General features: G+C 40.1%; 1 pseudogene; it reads left to right on the top strand.

Moving 5' to 3' along the window:
• Nucleotides 1-11787: 11787 nt before the first annotated feature.
• Nucleotides 11788-12273, top strand: LOC148999633 (mannose-specific lectin pseudogene; annotated as a pseudogene).
• Nucleotides 12274-13318: the final 1045 nt, after the last annotated feature.

Raw genomic sequence — 13318 nt, 5'->3', positions numbered from 1 at the left:
AAATTTCAAGAAATCCACACTTTCTTTTAGCTCCAATGCCCCTTCCTCTTTCAGTAGATGGTTCCCTTGAATCCTGAGGTTTTACAATAAGAACCCTTGTAAGTATGTGGGCTTATCAAACTGCACGCAATTGTTCCAGGATATCTTTAATAAGTTGATAAGCACCATGGAGGTCAGAAGAATCGGTTGCTTTCTTATGCTAATAAAGAGGCTTTGCTTAAATTTTTAGCTTCTTTCTGTGCCAGCTCTCATTTTGAGTTTCAAACGAGGCATCAAATTTCTTTTGGATAATGGGCCAAAAAAGAAGAAGAAGAAGATGCACTGCAATCTCATCTTTGCTTTCTTAAGGATAATGGTGGGCTTGGATTTAGAAATCCACCTTTTCACAGTAGAACTTTCTTGTCTAAAGTAGCATGGAGACTCTGAAGTGTTTATGAGGGATACCCTAGCTGCCACTTCATCTCAAGCTTATGTGGTTCGGATTGCTTCCAAGAGTTCCACCGCTATTAAAAGTTCCACAACTAATCAAACACCAGTTCCTACATTCAAGGCTTTCAAGAGTTCCACTGCTATTAGAAGTTCTATAGCTGATCAAACACCGATTACTATATTCAAGAAGAATTCTATAATTGGTACTCACAAAGACTCTAGTCAACCCAAAGAAGAGTTTGATACTGATTAGTACAAAACACTTGTCAATATTTTATGTAAACTCACATTATAACTCAAGAATCCTAGAAGGCTAGAACCACAACTACTAGAGTCCTAGAACACTGGGAAAAAATAGTCTCTTTCTATATAAAGCCTTGTATTAACTCCTGTAAAATTAATATGAAAATTATACTCTCTCTCTCTCTCTCTCTCTCTCTCCCTCTCTCCCCTCACGTCTACGGTCTATCTCTGTCTCTCTTTCTTCACCGTGTCTCTCTTCTTCTCTCTTTCTCTATTCAACTACCATTTTCTAACAATGTCTAATGCTATAGGTTAAGCTAATGAAGTCAATATGCTTCCGAATTGTAATTACCTAGGAAAAGAATCATTTGCTTTGCTGTGCACAACAACGCACATATATACCAAATAGAAGACTAAGATGACATGATTGATTTTAAATAATAAATAAAAAATAAAATAAAAACCTTGACACTCTTCTATTTGATTTATTCTCAACTACTTATTTGATATATAGGTGCATTGCTATTCATAATAGAAGATTCCCCCCCCCCCCCCCCCCCGCAAAATCAGATATTCTCCATAATGAGTGTGGCATATGGTACAAATGAAGGCAGGGCTAACTGCTCTTAAGTTAGGACCCTCTTTTTTTTTTTTTTGGGTTACAAAACGGGGTCAAAAGACCCAAAAAAACAAAACAAATCAAACTAGAGCACAACTCTTGAGACAATCCTCTCTAAGGATGTCTGTCATTTCCTGCGGGGGATCATTGAAAAAGACCAGATCATCTCTTCCAATTAGCTGCCTCTTAGACAACCAATCAGCAGCCTTGTTATTTTGACGCCTCACATGACTAAATCTAACATGGCCTCGAGAAGCATATAGGCTTCGAATTTCAGAAACTAATCTTCCCATCGATCCTTGCTCGTTAACTTCTGGTTCCAGTAACCTTATGGCCTTCAGCGAGTCTAATTCTATTTGGATTGGCCATGCTCCCATATCCAACGCTACCTTTACCCCTTCTTTGATTGCGCGCAGTTCCGCCTCTACTACATGGCATAGAGGAATCTTGATAGCAAATCCTCCTCTGAACATGCCTTCTTGATCCCGAATCACCCCAGCTAATTGAGCGTAACATTCCTTCACTTTCACAGCAGCATCCGTGTTGCACTTAAACCATCCTCTTCTAGGGCATGTCCACCCTAAAACTTCCAATTCTTTATTTGGATCAAGAACAGGGCTTCGGCATGTTGTCCAAGCTTCCTTATTGGCTCAATAAAATTTTTTGATAATGAGCATACCATTCCCTGGTCTGGAAAAATCTACCTCATGGATATCTCGATTTCGCCATCCCCAGAGAAATTGTAGGGTACACACAAATCGCTCAGGCCAATCGTTGCTCCATTTGGCAGTAAATCCACAGATATTGGCATAGATCCATTCCTGCTTTTCGCACCTAAAAAACCATATTTGATTTCGTGATTTAATCATACATTTCCAAATGCTTCTTGCAAAGCAACAATCCCTAAATACATGCCAACATATGGAAGATAATTGGTTATTACAATAAAAAAGGTTTATAGATTGAATACCCTCCGAGAATACCTTGCCCATTTTTCCTCGTACATGAATCTTTTTTATAAAGATGATAACAAATTAATTTTCTTAAGTTTACTTCCACCCAGTAAAAGGAAGCATAATATACAAATTTCAGAAATATTTTGAGAGGGACATTATCAATTTGACATAATTTTTGAATGTATTTAATTTTCACCAATTATCTTGAGATACCCGGAAAATTTCCCTAACATAGAAAAAACTCTCTGTCTCTCAAATCAATTAATTAAGCGTTTCTTACCTAATCAATGGTACACGGGGTGTGAGAGGCAAATGCTTAAGGTGCATAACTAAACAGTGATAATAATCTCGAGTAGGTAACATAATTTTTGAATGCATATCCTGAAAATTTCCCAAACTTAGAAAAGACTATTCTTATTTCTTCCTCTCTCTCTCTCTCTCTCTCTCGCTCTCTCAAATCAATTAATTAAGCGTTTCTTACCTACTCAATGGCACAAAGGGTGTGAGAGGCAAATTCTCAGGGTGCATAATTAAATAGTGATGATAACTATAACCTTGCTCGTACATCACTTCACTAAGATACGATCATATATGGCTTCCATTGCCATCCAACCCACCATTATTTCTGTTCTCCTCTACTACTTCCTTTTCACCCTCCTCATTAACAACCCATCAGGTTGTGATTCTGATTACATCTTATACAGCAACGAAGCTCTCTATGCTGGCAATTCTCTATTTTTCGGTAACCTTCTCTTTATAATGCAAAAAGACTGTAACTTGGTCCTCTACCGTAGTAATTCCCCCATATGGGCCTCTAATACTGGAGGATCAGGCGGAATTTGCCATTGTAAGTTGCAATCCGATGGAAACCTTGTTGTTTACAGTGATAATTCCCCACTTTGGTCCAGCAACACCAACCGTGACGAGGGTTACTATGTTCTTATGGTTCAGAAGGACGGCAACGTGGTTATCTACGGCGGTGCAATCTGGGCTACTGACACCTCCGGCAACTTAATTCACTCCAGTGCAACCACTTTGCTGAGGAAAATCGGGTCAGATGACCTAAAACTCAACGTCAGCACCAGTTAGAAAGAACTACTACGTACGTCCGTTATAATAAAAGTCTGTAACCATGCAGTGATGCTCACGGAAGAAACCCTTTGCAAATGCTCATAGTAGAAATTAACAAGAAATTATATCTGTCTTCTTCAACCACGACGATGGTTTTTCTGTCTTTTTCTTATTTACATCTTTTTGTGAATAAAACCTACTAAATTCCTCTTTCCGCTGTGAAAGTTTAAAGTTTTGAAGTCAAATTAAAATTGAAATCTATCATAACTAACTATATCCTCAGTTGATCTTATATCCAACCGATTAAGAAGAATATGAGTTATGTAGAGTTTTATTGTAAACAAGTTGTAATTCAAATTTATATATTCAAATTGTAATTCAAATAGTATTAATATACATCCCCCACTAATGAATTTGATTGTCAGACGAACTCTAACTCCCGTTATCCCTGATTCCTTGTGCATTTCACATGCACATCAATGTGTTCCACATGAACAATAATGGCAACATTCTCGTCGTCTGTGAATAGAATCGTCCAATCTTGGCCAACAACACAGACTGTGATCATGGCTACTATGTTCTTATACTTGAGAGGGATGGCAACCTTGCTATGATGGACACTTAACAAGCTTTCTCGAGACATCTTTTGGGCAGATGGTACTCAACAACATATCCACACAATCTCATGGGACATTATTTGTAGCTCTACTAGAGAAGGCGGTCTCAACTTTAGAAAAACTGCCACTTTAAACCTTGCTCATCTGACTTGGAAGGTATGGGAACTCCTTAACCCTACGGGCTCCTTATGGGGACAATTGACGAAACAAGTATTTCAAGCATTGTACATTTTTAGAAACTTCAGCATTCCCAACAGCTTCATGGGGCTAGAAGTCATTGATTAAAGCAATGAATCTCTTATGTCAAAGCCTTCCTTCAAATAGGGGATGGACATCAAGCGAGGCCTTGGAACCTCAAGTGGGTCCCTAACCTCCCCCAGGACATAGGATGTTATTCAGCCGCTCACTTGCCCATCAAAGTGTTTGAATTCATTAATTCAGCAACCACATCCTGGGATCAGGAAAATGTGCTTGGTTGGTGGCCTCCTAAAGTGGCAACAAAGATCCTTAGTTTTCCCCTTCCATTGCTTCCTACAATGGATCATCTCATTTGGAAGCTTCATTCAACAGGTATATTCACTGTGAGTTCGGCTTATCGACTGGCATCAGCTCCCCCTAACATCCCTACCCCAACACCCACTTTCAACTAGGTATGGCTATGGCATCTCCCTCTCCCACCTTGGATTCTCTTTTTCTTATGCAAGGCTATCAATGGCAAATTACCTATTACCCTCCCCAGTGCATCACCTGTGTCACCCCAATGCTTCTGTGAAACACCTCTTTACATCTTGCCTTTTACCCTTCAATTATGGCATACACATGCAACTTCAGGCCCTTGTCTCCAAGTCTACCCCATCATCCTCACACAACCAACAAGCCATACACACCCTCATCATACTGTAGACTCTTTGGGACTACTATAACCTCATCACCCACTCGACTCAAGTATCGAGGTCACATGATGCCATACAAAGACTACAACAAACTATCATTGAATTCTCCCCTCCCTTCTCTCAAACCCCAGTACGAGAAACACCAAGGCTCATAATGTAAAATCCGGCCTTATCCTAACCCTGACCCGGCCCGGATTTTTATACTGTTGCAGGTCTGAAGACCCGAAGTGGTGGTAGAAGAGACCTGTGGGCCCTCTTAGTTGATGATTCGATGCTTGATATAGAGCCTATGGACATTGACAATGATGCCCCTTACTTGAGCACATTGTCAGTGTTGAGTGAAAATCTGCGCATCGATGAAGATTGAATTAGTTGAAGCACTTATTGGAACCCTGGTATTTCCGGAAACTAGACTTGTTGATTGACTTGTAGGAGAAAACCCCGCTTGATTTGACCCTGTATAGCCTCCTGAATCCACTCCTGAAGTTGTGTCATGCCTTGGTCGACTATCAGTCGACCAACAGTAATGGAATTCGATTTTTCACTAAATCACTTCCCATTTTGCCCCTACTTTTTGGAAGTCATGAATGAGGACCTAAACTAATCATTTGCACTTCAGAGCTCGAGGTTGGACACTCTCTTGGGATTTTTCTTGATGTTTGGGAAGATCTTTGACTCCAATCATTAGTGTTATACATTAATCATCAACTCAAGGTATGATTCCTTCTATTCTCCTTCTAATCTATTCATTCTATCAATCTATGATCTTGAGACCATGGTTGAAGTGCTGCAACCTTGCAAACACTTAACCATGAGTTTCCCCCCTTTCAATTCCATGATCCTCCCCCACTCATGCTATGTTATGATTCCATTGAGATTACTTGCATTTCATTACTTTGATTCTTTTCAATTTAACCTATTCTTGATTCAAAACTGATATGTAGATGCATGTTAAGCCTAGATTACTATGAAATTATAATTCTAACTTGATTCTTAACATTCACTTGATTGATTCCCATCATTCTTTACAATTTCAATCAATTCCAATTTGATTCTTGATAATTATCATATAGGACCTAAGATTTCGAATTGGGCACTTTTGATTGGACCGTTGGATCATCATGAAATTAGTATGTAGTATCCTCTTACTGTTATAAACATACCCTCCAAATTTCGTGTCGATTGGAGCACTGGAAGGTCAGTTTCGGATCAAGTTTCCATTTCTACCCTGTTGTTAACAAGTCTTGGTCGACTGCCAGTCAACCAGCCGATCAACCAAGAGATGTTAACACCCCTGTACTCAGTCGAATTGATTCGTTTGACCTCCGATTCGATTGCTTTCTTCTCTAATGCTACTTGTGTAATATCCAGCCCTATTCTAACCCTGACCCTAACCCGGATCCACTGTTGTATTTAGGTCCAAAGACCCGAAGCGGTGGTAGAAGAGACTTATGGACCATTCTCATCGATGATCATGATTCGGAGACCGAGCCTATGGACATTGATGATGATACCCCTTGCTTAAATGCATTATCAATGTTTAAGGAAAGTCTGCACATTGGAGAAGATTAATCTAGTTGATGTACCTAATGACCTCTTGTGTACAATCCGAAGGTATTCCCCGAAACTAGACTTCTTGACTTAATTGTGGAAGAAAACCTCACTCAAATTGACCTTGTATAGCCTTTCAAATCCCTACTTGAAGTTGCTGAACTAAACCTGTTTTTCCGCTGAGAAACATTTTGGTCGATCCTTTTGGTCGATGCCATCGACCAAAACCATCGACCAAAGTTTCTTAGTCTGCCAAGTTAATGGTTCCATGGAATATTCCTATTCTATTTATCATGACCTTGAGCCTTGAGCCCTTGTGCAATCATTTTCTCACCTGAAATCATGGGGAGAGCTTCCCAAGGCATCTCCTTGGCTAATGTGAAGGGCACCTCATCAAAAACTCATTATTTACTATTGATTATTGTCTACATCTTCCACACCAAGGTATGAACTACCATTCCACTCTCTATCCTACCATTTTCTATTCTTTTCTTTTCCTTTCTTGCTGGTGAGACATTGGAAATGGTGCTGCAACCTTGCAAACACCACTCCAAGTGTCTACATATGATTAACCTATGATTTTCTTAGCCATCCATTGATGCTATGCCTCCACCTCATGCCTAGCATATGTATTCATTAATTTTTCTATTAACATCATGTCATTTTGTACCAAACTGAGTTGTAGGACATGCTATGTTTATGTTTATCACTACTATATGATTCCAATCGAAATTCTATTAGTTCCCCTAGCTATTACATGCCATTTCCATGTCATTGTAATCAATCCCAACTCATGCCATGATGTTTGTCACTTGAACTTGCTAGCTCAATTTGGGGCTTTTTGTTTGGACCATTGGATTGGGTAAATTTCTTGACGTATAGTGTCCTACTACTGTTGTTAAGTATTCCTCCAAGTTTCAGATTGATCCGAACACCGAAAAACCAATTTCGGATGAAAACACCCAAAATCCATCATTCTGTCCCGAAGGAAATTTTGGTCGATCCTTTTGGTCGATACCATCGACCAAAACCATCGACCAAAGTTGTTGCTAACAGCAACCTTGGCCAGTTTTGATCCAATTGATATCCGATCTTCCTAATTTCTTCTCTAACTTATTATTGATGTTTGTTTAGGGCCTTAACAATTAATTTGGACTATTTCTTGGTATTCTCAATTCATCATCAATTCAACCCAAGGTAAGGATGGTTATCTTCATAAACATATAGATCACCAACTTATGATTTATGTTCTTGTTTATGAATAGAACATTTTGATTACTTTTAAATCTTTATAAGACTGTTATATATGTGTTAGAACAGTAGTATTGACATCTTCATACTTTTGTCATGTTACTTTACTATTGTTGTTTACTTATGTCTATGATGATTCATTTCAATATCATGATTTAAATTTTATGATAAGATGCATTGGATGCATGAAAGATGATGAACTTGAATATGTGATTGCTTACGTATGACTTGGGATTGGGGAGTGTTCTATTGACACTTCTGTCCTTAGGCATCGGAGGGAATAGTATGGGATGTTCTCCGATGGTGCCTATTGACACTCTCCCGGGTTATTGGATGACATACATAGGACGGTCTAGTTGGTTGGCTATGTTTATCCTTGTCATGTCAGACCCGAATCGGAAGGGCATTGAGACCGAACAACCTGTGGTAGTGTATGGTTGGATGGGCGCTCTAGGCCGGTAACCAATCCGGTAGGGGACATAAACCATGCTACGGATACTCGAAAGGGGTCATTTATTGGTATGGTTGCAAATGGCTAGACTTGGGCTCACGGGCGCTCAAGACTGGTAACCAATTCGTGAGAGGACGTGAGAGCTTCCCGTTTATTATTTGTGGATGACCAATAGGGTTGATGAGTCCGAAATCTAGGATTTCGCTGACTCTAGTGTGAAGGATACCGGAAAGGATCGCCGGGGGCGAGGAATGGACGTGTCTGGATCTGACTTGACCGACTGAGTAGATGACTTGCATTGGGCTAGGCTTTACTGTGACATGCGCCAGTACTTATACCAAATGGTGATGTGAGAGAGCGGTGACCTATTCCCTTACCATGGTTTTTGAGATGACTTTATCGAACTTCCCTGGCAGACCCAAGATATCTTGTATGATTGAGGGGGAGTGACTGACCACCCAAAGAAGTATGGTGCCATGACTTAAAGCATGTCTACCCTAGAGACTAGCATTCATAGAGTTAGAATCATACTGCATCATATGTTCCATATCACATTGCATTTTATATGTTCTGTATGCGTATGATTTCTCAATATGGAATAGCTACCTTGCTGAGTTCTTCGAACTCATTCCTTTTGTACAAATGTTTTTAGATTATCCTACAGGTACCGAAGACTATGATGGCACCCCCTTCGAGACGGACCATGATTCTGCATACTACCCTTCGAGTAGTGGCATCTGTGAAGATCCGAGTGTTGGTGCCGAGGAGGATTACTATCCGCACCAGGGTTAGCCCCACGGTTGTGAGGGAGCGGCAAAGCTGGGTTTACTTCATCCGTACCATTGAGGAGACTATTATTAGAGTAGAGGAAATCCTAGCTTAGTGCCCCATTCCCCTGGTGTATTTTTGGAATACTTGGACCTGTAATTAACTTACTTTTGGATTATCCTTAAATACTTGGACATGTAATTAACTTTATCACACTTCTTTTCCGCTGCTCTGAGAGGGTGGTTATCATACCTTCTCTCACCTTTATGATTATGTTCACACTTTAATATTATCTGTCTTCCGCACTCTAATTTATTTATTCTTACCTTATTCATGATACTTAGTATTAATTGTTTTTACTTTGATTATCTTTGTTCATGATTATGTCATTGTGTATGTGGGAGGCATGGACCTACGAATCTTGATCCTTGGATTGTGGATCACATTCCCGGGTATTCCAAATGGGGTACCGGCTGGGTGGATGTGACAACTTGTATGTTGTCTAGGGTATCAACATTGATTTTTGGGACCATTCTTGGTGATCATTAAATTTATTTACAACTCGATTAAGGTAAGGACGGTCGTTAACTCAAGTATGTTAATTATATCAACATGCTTACATTATGAGAACTTAATGGTTATGTTCCTATATGTATTCCTTTACCATACATGACTATTGTATGCTTTCTTATCAGTAGTAGAATGTTACCTATCTATCATTTAGAATATCATGTTCAATTGTACTTTATGATTTTATATATGATCAATCATGTTATGATATGTCTTGTTTATATGATGAATCGTTGATTTAATATGATATGATGAGATTGAGCTTGTGATTGACTACGTATGACTTGGGATTGGGAAGTGTCCTTTCGACACTTCTGTCCTTGGATATCGGAGGGAGTAGTATGGGATGTTCTCCGAAGGTGTCCATCGACGCTTTCCCGGGTTGTTGGATGACATGCATAGGATTGTCTAGGTGTATGGTTAGGATTATCCTTGTTGTATCAGACTCGAATCGGAAAGGTATTGAGACCGAACGACCCGTGGTAGAGTATGGTTGATGGGCGCTCAAGACCGGTATCCACTCCGTGAGAGGACTTAAACCATACTGCGGATACCCGAAAGGGGCCATTTATTGGTAGGTTGCAAATGGATAGACCTGGGCTCACGGGCGCTCAAGACCGGTAACCAACCCGTGAGAGGATGTGAGAGCTTCCCGTTTACCATTTGTGGATCACCAATAGGGTTGATGAGTCCATAGTCCGAGTTGGTCGGTGCCATAGGATACGCTGACTTTAGTGTGAAGGATACGGAACCGAGTTGGTCGGTGCCATAAGGAAAGTATTCGGATTTGACATGATACGACTGAGTAGATGACTTGCATTGGGCTAGGCTTTGCCGTGACATGCGCCAATACTTATACCAATGGTGATGTGAGAGAGTGGTGACTGAATCCCCAATCATGGTTTGATGAGGACCTTACCCAATTACCACAACAGACCTAAGATATCTTATGATTGAGGGGGAGTGACAGACGACCCAAAAAAGTATGGTGCTATGGCTTAAAGCATGTCTACCTTAGAGACTAGCATACTTAGGCTTAGAATCATAGATCATCATTGTCTCATATCATCTTGCATCTTATCATGATTTGTATCGAATGAACTGTGTATTATGAAACGACTTGCCTTGCTGAGTTCTTTTGAACTCAAATCGAATGAACTGTGTATTATGAAACGACTTGCCTTGCTGAGTTCTTTTGAACTCATTCCTTTCGTGCAATTTGTTAGATTATCCTGTAGGTATAGAAGACTTTGATGGCGCATACTATGACCCAGGCTATGATTCCTCACACTACCCTTCGGGTGGTGGCTACGATGAGAGTCAGGATTATTGTGCCGAGGAGGATTATGGTCCGTACCAGGGTTAGCCCCACCTTAGTGAGGGAGCAGCCGTGCTGGGTCCACTATATCCATACTTATGAAGAAACAATCATCAGGACTGAAGAAACCTTTGCGTAGTGCCCCATTTCCTTGGATGACTGTAATCACTTGAATATTTTATCTCTAACTCTTATGGATTTATTCTTGACACGGATTGTAATTAAGCTTAATTAACCACTTTCCCACTATTGTTGAAGGAGTGACTTCTAATCACTCTTTCTCTTTGAGATTATCTCTACGTGAAGTTGATACTTGATATTTCCGCACTCTGATTAATTATCTTTTCTTATTCATTTGATCTATTTATTGCTTACTTTATACATTGATTATATTGTTCATGATTATGTTATCGTGTATGTGGGAGGCATGACCGCTCGATTTGGATCTTCAGGCTATGGATCACATCCCGGATATGCCAGATAGGATATCGGTTGGGTCGATGTGACACATAAGGTGAGAACCCTCGATGCCAGGACAAATCAAACTCAATGTGGATGGATCTCTTGCTTTGGTTCACATCAATCTAGGATCAGAGGGGTAGCACGAGACCATAACCATCAAGTAGTCTTTGCTTTTGGCCAAGGAACGAGAGCATTCCAATGTGGTCTTCAATTGCGCTTTTGCAGGAGAGAGCATCCGAGTTGCATGAACACCAGCTGGTGGCTAAACAGCATTGACAACCCTTTGTCAAGTCTAGTTACATGAGTTTCCACCTGTTCCATTCATTGGAGTCAGTTTGTCTTTATTTCCTGAATATTCACTACACTTGGAAACTAATAGAGATGATAAAGTTTAATCCCATTAAGAGCCTCTGCGTAAAAGGACAATCATCATTAGTTCATAAATAACAAGCCCGTGTAAAAGGACATACACCATTAATTCCCAATATTATGAAACAACAAATTCTTATTGTCGAGAATGGTTGATCTATCTATAAATAGAGATAATAACACTAACCACTTCTTACCCACAAAAGATACAAAGTAAGCATGGCTGCCATTGCAATCCAACCCATCCTTTTTTCTGCTCTTCTCTGCCTCTTTCTTGCTCTTGTCATCAACAACCCAGCAGGTAGTGTGGCAAAACAAGAGAATATCTTATACGGTGGAGAAGGTCTCGACACTGGCGAGGCTCTCCGGTTTGGAAACGATCTGTTTATAATGCAGGAAGATTGCAACCTGGTCCTCTACCATGGTAGTGAACCAGTATGGGCTAGTAATACCGGCGGATTGGCCCGGAATTGTCACTGTAGAGTTCACGACTCTGGAAACCTTGGCGTCTATCAGGGTAATCGTGTAATCTGGACCACCAATAACCCTGCTCTGCTTGGTGGTAGAGTTGTTCTTGTACTTCAGAAGGACGGCAACGTGGTTATCTACGGCCCTTTACGGTGGTCTAGCAACACCCCAAGAGGGGCTCGTCCAATTAATCTCAGATCAGATTACAGAGAAGGTAATGAGATTAGCAGCAGTTAGAAGAAAGGGACCAACTCGAACTGTTCCCTACTAGCTAGTACTATGTAGTTAGCTCTTTAGTAGTGACAACCCTGTGTACGTACGGTAAGGTACAACCATGAAAATAAAGTTTGTAACCATGCAAGCATGTACTACTGTTTGATGGGCAACCTTCACTTTAAGCACCAATAAAAATAAAACTGTACCTCTTGGGATATGCATGTGTGTCTGAGCCCATCTTAATTATCAATAATGATGATTATGATTTTAATAAATCATATAATGGTAGGCCATGCACCAAACACTCAGAGCTTGATAATGATGCTTGTGAGTTTGAGATAAAGTAGAACCTCTGAATTTGGAGATCCTTGTGTGCCTGAGATAATGTAGAACTCTAAAGACCCAACTATGTTTGAGATTATATAGAACTTAGAACATTCAGCTGTATTTGAGATAAGGCAGATTATCTTTTGGAGACAAGGGTTTTGCCTATGGTGTCCATTCATATTACCAAAAGTGCCCTTGATGGCTGGTGATTATATGGTTACCTTGGTTCAGCCAGGGTTGTCTGTGAATTGTCAAAAATATCCTTAACAGATCCCATTTTGTCAAATTTCAAATATCAAATCTAAAGAGTGCCAACATAAATGTTTCTTAGAGAAAGAAAAGAGCTAGCATAAGGAAGGTGATCCAGATTCATATATGATACGTCATAGTTTTTTTCGAAACTAACAACCATGTTTTAAGTGGCTGAGATTAAATGAAGACTAGGTGGCGACCATCGAACGCTGAGCACCACAGACACCACCATGTTAGCTACACTAGCCTCGCAAGATCTCTCTAAAATACCCCCTCAATCAAAACAGGAATGGAGTCACCTTGAGATTGGAAACAAGTATTGCAAGCTGTTGATGGGATAGAGGCTTAGTGAATATGTCTACCACATGATCTCTTGTTAGAATCAATCCAACATGCAAATCACCTTAGGCAATCTTATTCATGTCAAAGTGGAAGTCAATCTCGACATGCTTCATACGGACATAAAAGAGAGAATTAATTGTGAGAT

This window comes from Hakea prostrata, chromosome 11 (genome assembly GCF_041222555.1).
Source record: "Hakea prostrata isolate BN-2017 chromosome 11, UWA_Hpros_2, whole genome shotgun sequence".
Lineage (NCBI taxonomy): Eukaryota > Viridiplantae > Streptophyta > Magnoliopsida > Proteales > Proteaceae > Hakea > Hakea prostrata.
Note: the sequence above shows the minus strand (reverse complement) of the source record. Positions and strands in the feature narration are given on the sequence as shown.